Genomic DNA, 6,697 nt, shown 5'->3' with positions numbered 1-6,697 from the left:
AAATGATATTGAGCTACTTTAGATAATATAATTTATTAGAATTTAAAATCTAATTAAATATTTTAGTCCATACATCGCACGGAGAGAAATTTCTAATTGAACTTAGAATATGTACTACTTTTGATTTTAATTATAAGATCTCATTGTAATTTACAAATGAGATCTTAATTACAATGAGATCTTATAATTAAAACTGGAGTTGGTATATACTAACTAGAACTTCAACCTCATGCATGTCCAGAGCGTTACGCAAAGAAAGATACATGATGTGCTGTTCTCTTTTGTGTTGATTTTAGTAGTTTTCATATATGCAGTCCTTAATATTATAAGAGGTATTTTAAAATTTCCGTCCACAATGCGAGTAGTCTCCAATGATTGGGTAGTTTAATCTTCAATCCTATCAATGAGTCTTCAAAAAGCCTTGTTTCTGATCAAAACCCTAAACTCAATGAAACCAAATTTCAGGAACTAAAATTGGTATTAATTCCATTATTAGTACTACTACTACTATTAAGAATATACCAATGCTGGAAACACAAGGACACAATGCTGAGGGAGTTTATATATGCTGGTTTCTGGTTTGGAACCCCCCCCCCCAAAAAAAAAAAACATCCGCAAGCACATATGATCTCCAGAATTTATGTGGGAGACTACTGAAAGAAAAGAGGTAGGACGTTAGTGAGTAGACAACAGGCGGCGGAAGAGAATAGATATTGTTTAATTAGAAAAAGAAAAAGGAAGAGTTGTGAGGTGAAGGCGTTGTTGGGAAGTCATGTGATAATGGGTTGGTAGTGGTAATGATCCGTTATCTGTCTGGACGGCACCTTTCTCAGGAGGAAGAGCACCAAAGCAGATGGAATAATCTCCACCAGCTGCATCCCAAATAATAATAAAAACTAATCATAATTACCTATTAGAAATATAGAAATAGAAATTGACTAACCCTATCCTCAGTCAACAGCCGCCACTCAATGTGAAAAAAAAACACTCACATCTCTACTAACAAAATACGACCTCTGGTTCTAATTATAAGAGCTAGTTGATTAATTTGAGGAGATTAAGAAAATAAGTAAGTTAGTTATTTGTGATAAATAGATATTGTCTTTTCTAAATATCCTTACTAATTAAAGTTTATTAGCTAGAACTACCATTATTAGGAGAACTATCTTGGAAAAAATGCATAAATATAAGAGACAAAGTGGATTGGAGTCTTATAATTAAGACCAAAATAAAAGTCAAACAAGATATTATATTAAGAACCGGAGGTAGTAATAATTTAAGCAATTTGCCAAGTTGTTCGACTTTTTTTTAATTGAAACTGAGCTTTTCCATTTCAATTTCAAAGTTCAGGTAGGTATTCTACACTAAGTTCATACATTAATTTTATAATCACGCTTTTTTTCATAGGATAATCATGCTTTAGTTTATGGAGGTAAAATGTAGATTTTTAGATTTTTTTTGCCCTTACCATACTATGTTCTTAAACTATTCCATTGACTAAACCTAATCACATTTTAACATAACAATGAGGTTGCCTAACTGTTTTAGAAGAGAAACCTGCATGTACAGTCACTTGATGAATGAAGCAATAAACGCTATAAAAGCATGAGATCCCCTACATTCACAAAATATAATATATATATATATACTTCTCCGGTCCTTAATATAAGACCCATTTAACTAATTTGATTAGATTAAGGAAGTTAGGTAAGTTAGTTAATTATAAGAAAAGTGATACATTTTTCTTAAAACATCATTATCATTTTTCTTAATACCCCCTCTCCTTTTTCTACTTGATTATGGTTGAGAGAGTATCCATAGGGGTAATTTAGAAAAAATTGATAAATATGAGAAATTGGTCTTAGACTTAAAACTAAAAGCAACTTAACAATTGAGTCTTATATTATGGATCGGAGGAATATATATATATATATTTATATATATGGTGCATTCAAAGTGCCATATAAAAAAAGCAAAGATAATAATGCTGAAACTTACCATGTAATAAACTAGGTTAAGAATGGGATGTTCCAAGACATCAAGATCTGCGCCCTTATTGAATGCAGAGAATGCAAGCTACAATTTCGAAGAGTGATAAATATGGTATCGTAAGAAAAAACACAAACTTTACATGTTATTGTAAGAAAAAACACAAACTCTATATGTTATTGTAAGACAACACAAACTTTACATTAGATAAATTGATTCCGAACTGAACAAGACTCACCATAACACATCTTATCAGAAAACTAGTGCAGCATATACATGTCACCGAGCCAACCTGTCAAGGAAAAGAAAAGTTAGGCTCAAGAATACTGAAAATCTAGGGAAAAAGATGTTTCACTTCTTTGATTTGCAGCACAGCTTGAAATTGATTAATATCATGAGAAATATATACTTGTTTTTCGAGGATTGAAAAATATAATGTAACTTGCATATTGATAAGAACCTCGTAAAGCTTAATTACACGGCCTCTGGATTCAAAAGGGAAGCGCAGCAACAGGATAAACAACCTACATCAACAATAGGGTTCAATGACATAGAGCAAGAGAAGTTTGGTTATCTTGGATCCCCTCCATTAATGGAGCAGTACGCCAACGAGTGAGAAAGAGACAGGTGGTAAGTTTCACCGGAAGGAAAATAAGATCCTCTAAAATGACTTAAAAAATGAGTTTACTTCTACGGAATGCACAGTGATAGAAGTGGATTCCATGTGTCTTTCTCTCTCTTCACTTCGACTATATTTCGCTTTAGAGGATCTCGATTGGAGGGTGGGACTTACCCCTATCTCTTCTCTCTCCCAACTTCACCCTCTATGGTAGTGAAGAAGATCTAGACTTAAATTTTGCTAGGTAGGTAGCGTGGGGGCTCAGCTTACCTCCCTCCATATATCAAGAACCCCAGAGCAGCAAAGAACGAAATAACTGGAAAAAAAAACATTGGAACAAGATTCAGCACGTCGACAACTATAAAACTAACGTTTTTTTTGGCTTTTTTTTTGTTTTAGGTATTTATCCACTAGAAAAGGTGTAGATTTGATGTTAGAAAAGTAAGAATTACTTGAATATATAAATTCATTACACGATAGTTTCAGATCATTCTAGAACAAGATTTGCCATACAACAGAGTTATAGGTCAGAATATTCATGGAAATAGAACTTCATTAACATTAAGGTTAATTAAAATGATATTTGACTGTGATAAGTAACCTGCAAGGAAGAGTTTAGCAGATTCTGCTCCAGCAGGAGGTTTGCTCACGCCATATAAATCCAGATGCAAATCTATCATATTTCAAGACAAAGATTGAAAAGGACAAAATAATAATAATTTAATGATAAAGATGCTCCTTCTTCTAACCTTACATGACTAACAAAGAAAACCATATTTGTGTCCTTGCTTGCCTGTATGAAGTATATAATCCATTGATGATATAGTAAGAAGGCCTAAGTTTATCTGCTCGTAAACTTCTTGCCTGAAACAATTTGAAACTCACGAACCAAATAAAACTTACAGGAAATTAATCACAAACGATTTTCATTGTAATCCTCCTAGAAGATAGTAGTAGATGTACCTGGCTATATATCTCAGCCCAGAACAGCACAAGTAATGTAAAAGTGGAGAAGAACAGAAGACCAGGAAGATCCATCAGCACCTGCTCTAACGCCTATAACATGATTGATTGTATAGAATAGTCAAAACATGATCTCAACATAATTTACGCAGTAGCGCTTTAATTTAGGGGGGAAAAAAGTCAAATTGCAAAAACTCTCATCGTATTTTTTTCATCAAAGAGTTTGATCAATAGGGGATACATGAAAATGTACGAAAGTTTTTCTTCTTATGTATTGTTAGAAAAATGAGTGTGTGATGGGTTAAAAGGAATGCATAAGATCAAGTAGGTTCAGGCATATACTAATGTCCTATCAGTTGTACTTAATGTACAGCTAGAAATAGACATACAAGGTGTCCTAGAAGTTCGTAAATCTATTCAGACTTATTATATTGTACCAGGGCAGGTTTGAAGCGAAAGTTAAGGTTTCAATCATTTCAGCTTTCAGGCCAAAGCTTTAGCCCTTTTCTAAGGTGCTTGGCCCATCACTTTTCATGCACAGCCTGGGAATTTGTTTTCTCCCAGCCCTTATTCAATAGTCAATGTTTAGTGGAGGATGAAAATCCTGCATGTGCACTGGCCATTGCGTCGGTGTTAGATGCACTAACATGTGATTGTGTGTTTGACTCAGCATTGATGTGTCAAGAAAAGTCCAAGCAGCCTTCATGATCTTCACTTGGAATGGATCGTGATCTGTTTTGATATTTATGGTTGTTTATCGGTGTTCTTGTGTACGTCTTTTCTTTGATCATATATGTAATAGGTGTTCTTATTTATTTTGATCCCAGCAAGTAGTTTTCTGGTTTTTGTTTATTTGTTTAGAAGTTTAAAATTCCAAACATAAATGTATAAATTCTAAAAGAATACTAAAAGAATAAAATAAAGTTGTACAAAGGACCCATAAAATATGTGGAAAAAATTGACAGAAACAAATTTGGCCTCATTTTATTGCTTATGAATAGTGCAGCTTCGTATAAATTCGATATTTTTTATGTAAAAGCGAAGCAAATAATATCTATATTATTTAAGATATATGCAACTCGTAAATTTTAAGACTTCCATATTTTTTATGGCAAAACATATTAAACAAATTCAGGAGTCTGGGAAAAATATTTTTTTCCCCCCTCATGTCAAACACCATTAGAATGCCAAGTATTTGAGAATAGGAATACATACCTTAGGTCTAATGCAAAATATACTTCTTTGCAAACCGAAAAGGACAGCTCTTGCTGCAAAATCAATATGATATTAGATAGCTCAATAAACATGAGTTATCTAGCTGTTATAAACTACTACTCCCTCGAGTTCTTAATGTAAGAGCTGATAGAGATATTTGTTATGGTCCTAAATACAAGATTTTAATTCATTTTGTTTTGCAAATTTGTAATTTTTTTCTCAACTCTCCTTATGAATTGCCCATATTAAGAGTTGTTTCATCAATAGTTAGTTTTCAATACAAATGAGTAAAAGAGGTACTATAGAGAAACCATCAAACACTTGACTAACTTTTTAAGTCTCTGCAAATCATTTATAAACTCCTATATTTAGGTTTGGAGGTAGTAGTAGTTTGATATATAAACTGTTAAGTCTATAACTTATTTTTCAAAATTAGTGATTGTGACAAGTAGCCTTCGAAAACAGCAAACTCATCACACATAAGTCTTTCTAAAATTTTTGGAAAAGGACTAATATGTAATGGGTATTTTATCTTTAGGGACTAATTCATATACTCACTAGCTTTTGTGGACTAAAGTTGAACACATACAACAATCTCAGGATCAAATTATTAATTCACTCTCATTAAAGAGATTTCACAGCTCTTACTTGCACTGATAAGAAAAGTCAATAGGTGAAAAGCTTTCTGTGTAGTCCATCCATGCTCAGGTATCCTTAATTGAATCCGCACCAATTGTACCTAACATAAAAGAAATCTTTTTGTATTGGTCACATCAAACTTTATGTAAAATGTGTCTATTTTTGGATAAATGCCCACAAAAACAATTAAAAAAAAAGTGGCTATAAAAGGAAATTACATTTTCAAGTTGGAGGTTTGTTTCTGATAAAGAACTGTGTTGACCTATGTTTTAAAGGGAAAAAATTAGCATTTGAAGGTTTAAATTTAATAAAAATATGTTCAACGTTACTGAGAAATCGTTTTAGAGAGCTGATAAATGAGCTGAAGAAACAATTACAATGACAATTTTAAGAAAATATATCTAGTAATTTCCTAACATTTGGTCATCATTTTCTCAAAATTACATAGCAAATTAACTCTTAAATCTACTAATACTTATGTTTGATGATTTCACCCCGTGAAAGAAAATTTGATTTCCAATAATTTTTCAGGTCATCAATTTGTTCAATTATTAATTCTATGTAAATGCACAAGAAATAAACCTTAGCTTGGATTGTTTTGGCTAGTATCTTAACTTTATTATTTTAAAGTTAAATTTTTGAAAAAATTGAAAAAAAGACTTTAGAACTGTAAAAACGCAGATAGGGACCTTTAACAACTTCACTTTGGATTTTGAAAACCCAAACCCAAAGTAAATTGTCCAGGATCCCTATCTTGCACTTTTACAATTTCAAGGTCTTTTTTAACAATTTATCCTAAACTTTTCAACTAAAATAACATGAGTGCAAAAATATTTTTAATTAAAAATCGGATAATTATACTATTTTCCAAATTCACTTTTATAATGGAAACTTGTGATCTTGACAAAACGGAATGTTTCTTCTTTTTTTTTCTTCTTTTCTTTTGACCTGAACAAAACAAAAGTGTCAAAACCTTATAAAAGAGGACATCTCAATGAAATAGCATTAAACTAACAAAGCATCAAATGGTGATGAGAAACGATGAGTGTGCATCCTAAGCTCTGAGTTTCTCAATGCTCAGCTCGAAAGAATAACTTTCCAGGAAAGATGGCAGAAGAAACCACAATTTTTCCGGGAAAATAACGAAAGGAAATTACTTACCAGAGCTGCGACAGAGACCAAGGCATAAGAAGCACATAAGACGTAATAAACTGGACTCTGGCGCTGATCTGAACAATAATGAATCTCATTCCACCACTCGATTAATGCTCC

At 32.4% G+C, this 6,697-nt stretch overlaps 1 pseudogene; it reads right to left on the bottom strand.

Moving 5' to 3' along the window:
* Window positions 1-697: 697 nt before the first annotated feature.
* On the bottom strand, window positions 698-6,691 carry LOC114744798 (tobamovirus multiplication protein 1-like; annotated as a pseudogene).
* Between the last annotated feature and the right edge of the window lie 6 nt (window positions 6,692-6,697).

This window comes from Neltuma alba, unplaced genomic scaffold, assembly GCF_004799145.2.
Source record: "Neltuma alba isolate B1F8T4 unplaced genomic scaffold, ASM479914v2 tig00000747_pilon, whole genome shotgun sequence".
Classification (NCBI taxonomy): domain Eukaryota; kingdom Viridiplantae; phylum Streptophyta; class Magnoliopsida; order Fabales; family Fabaceae; genus Neltuma; species Neltuma alba.
This window is presented reverse-complemented; position numbering and strand designations above follow the sequence as displayed.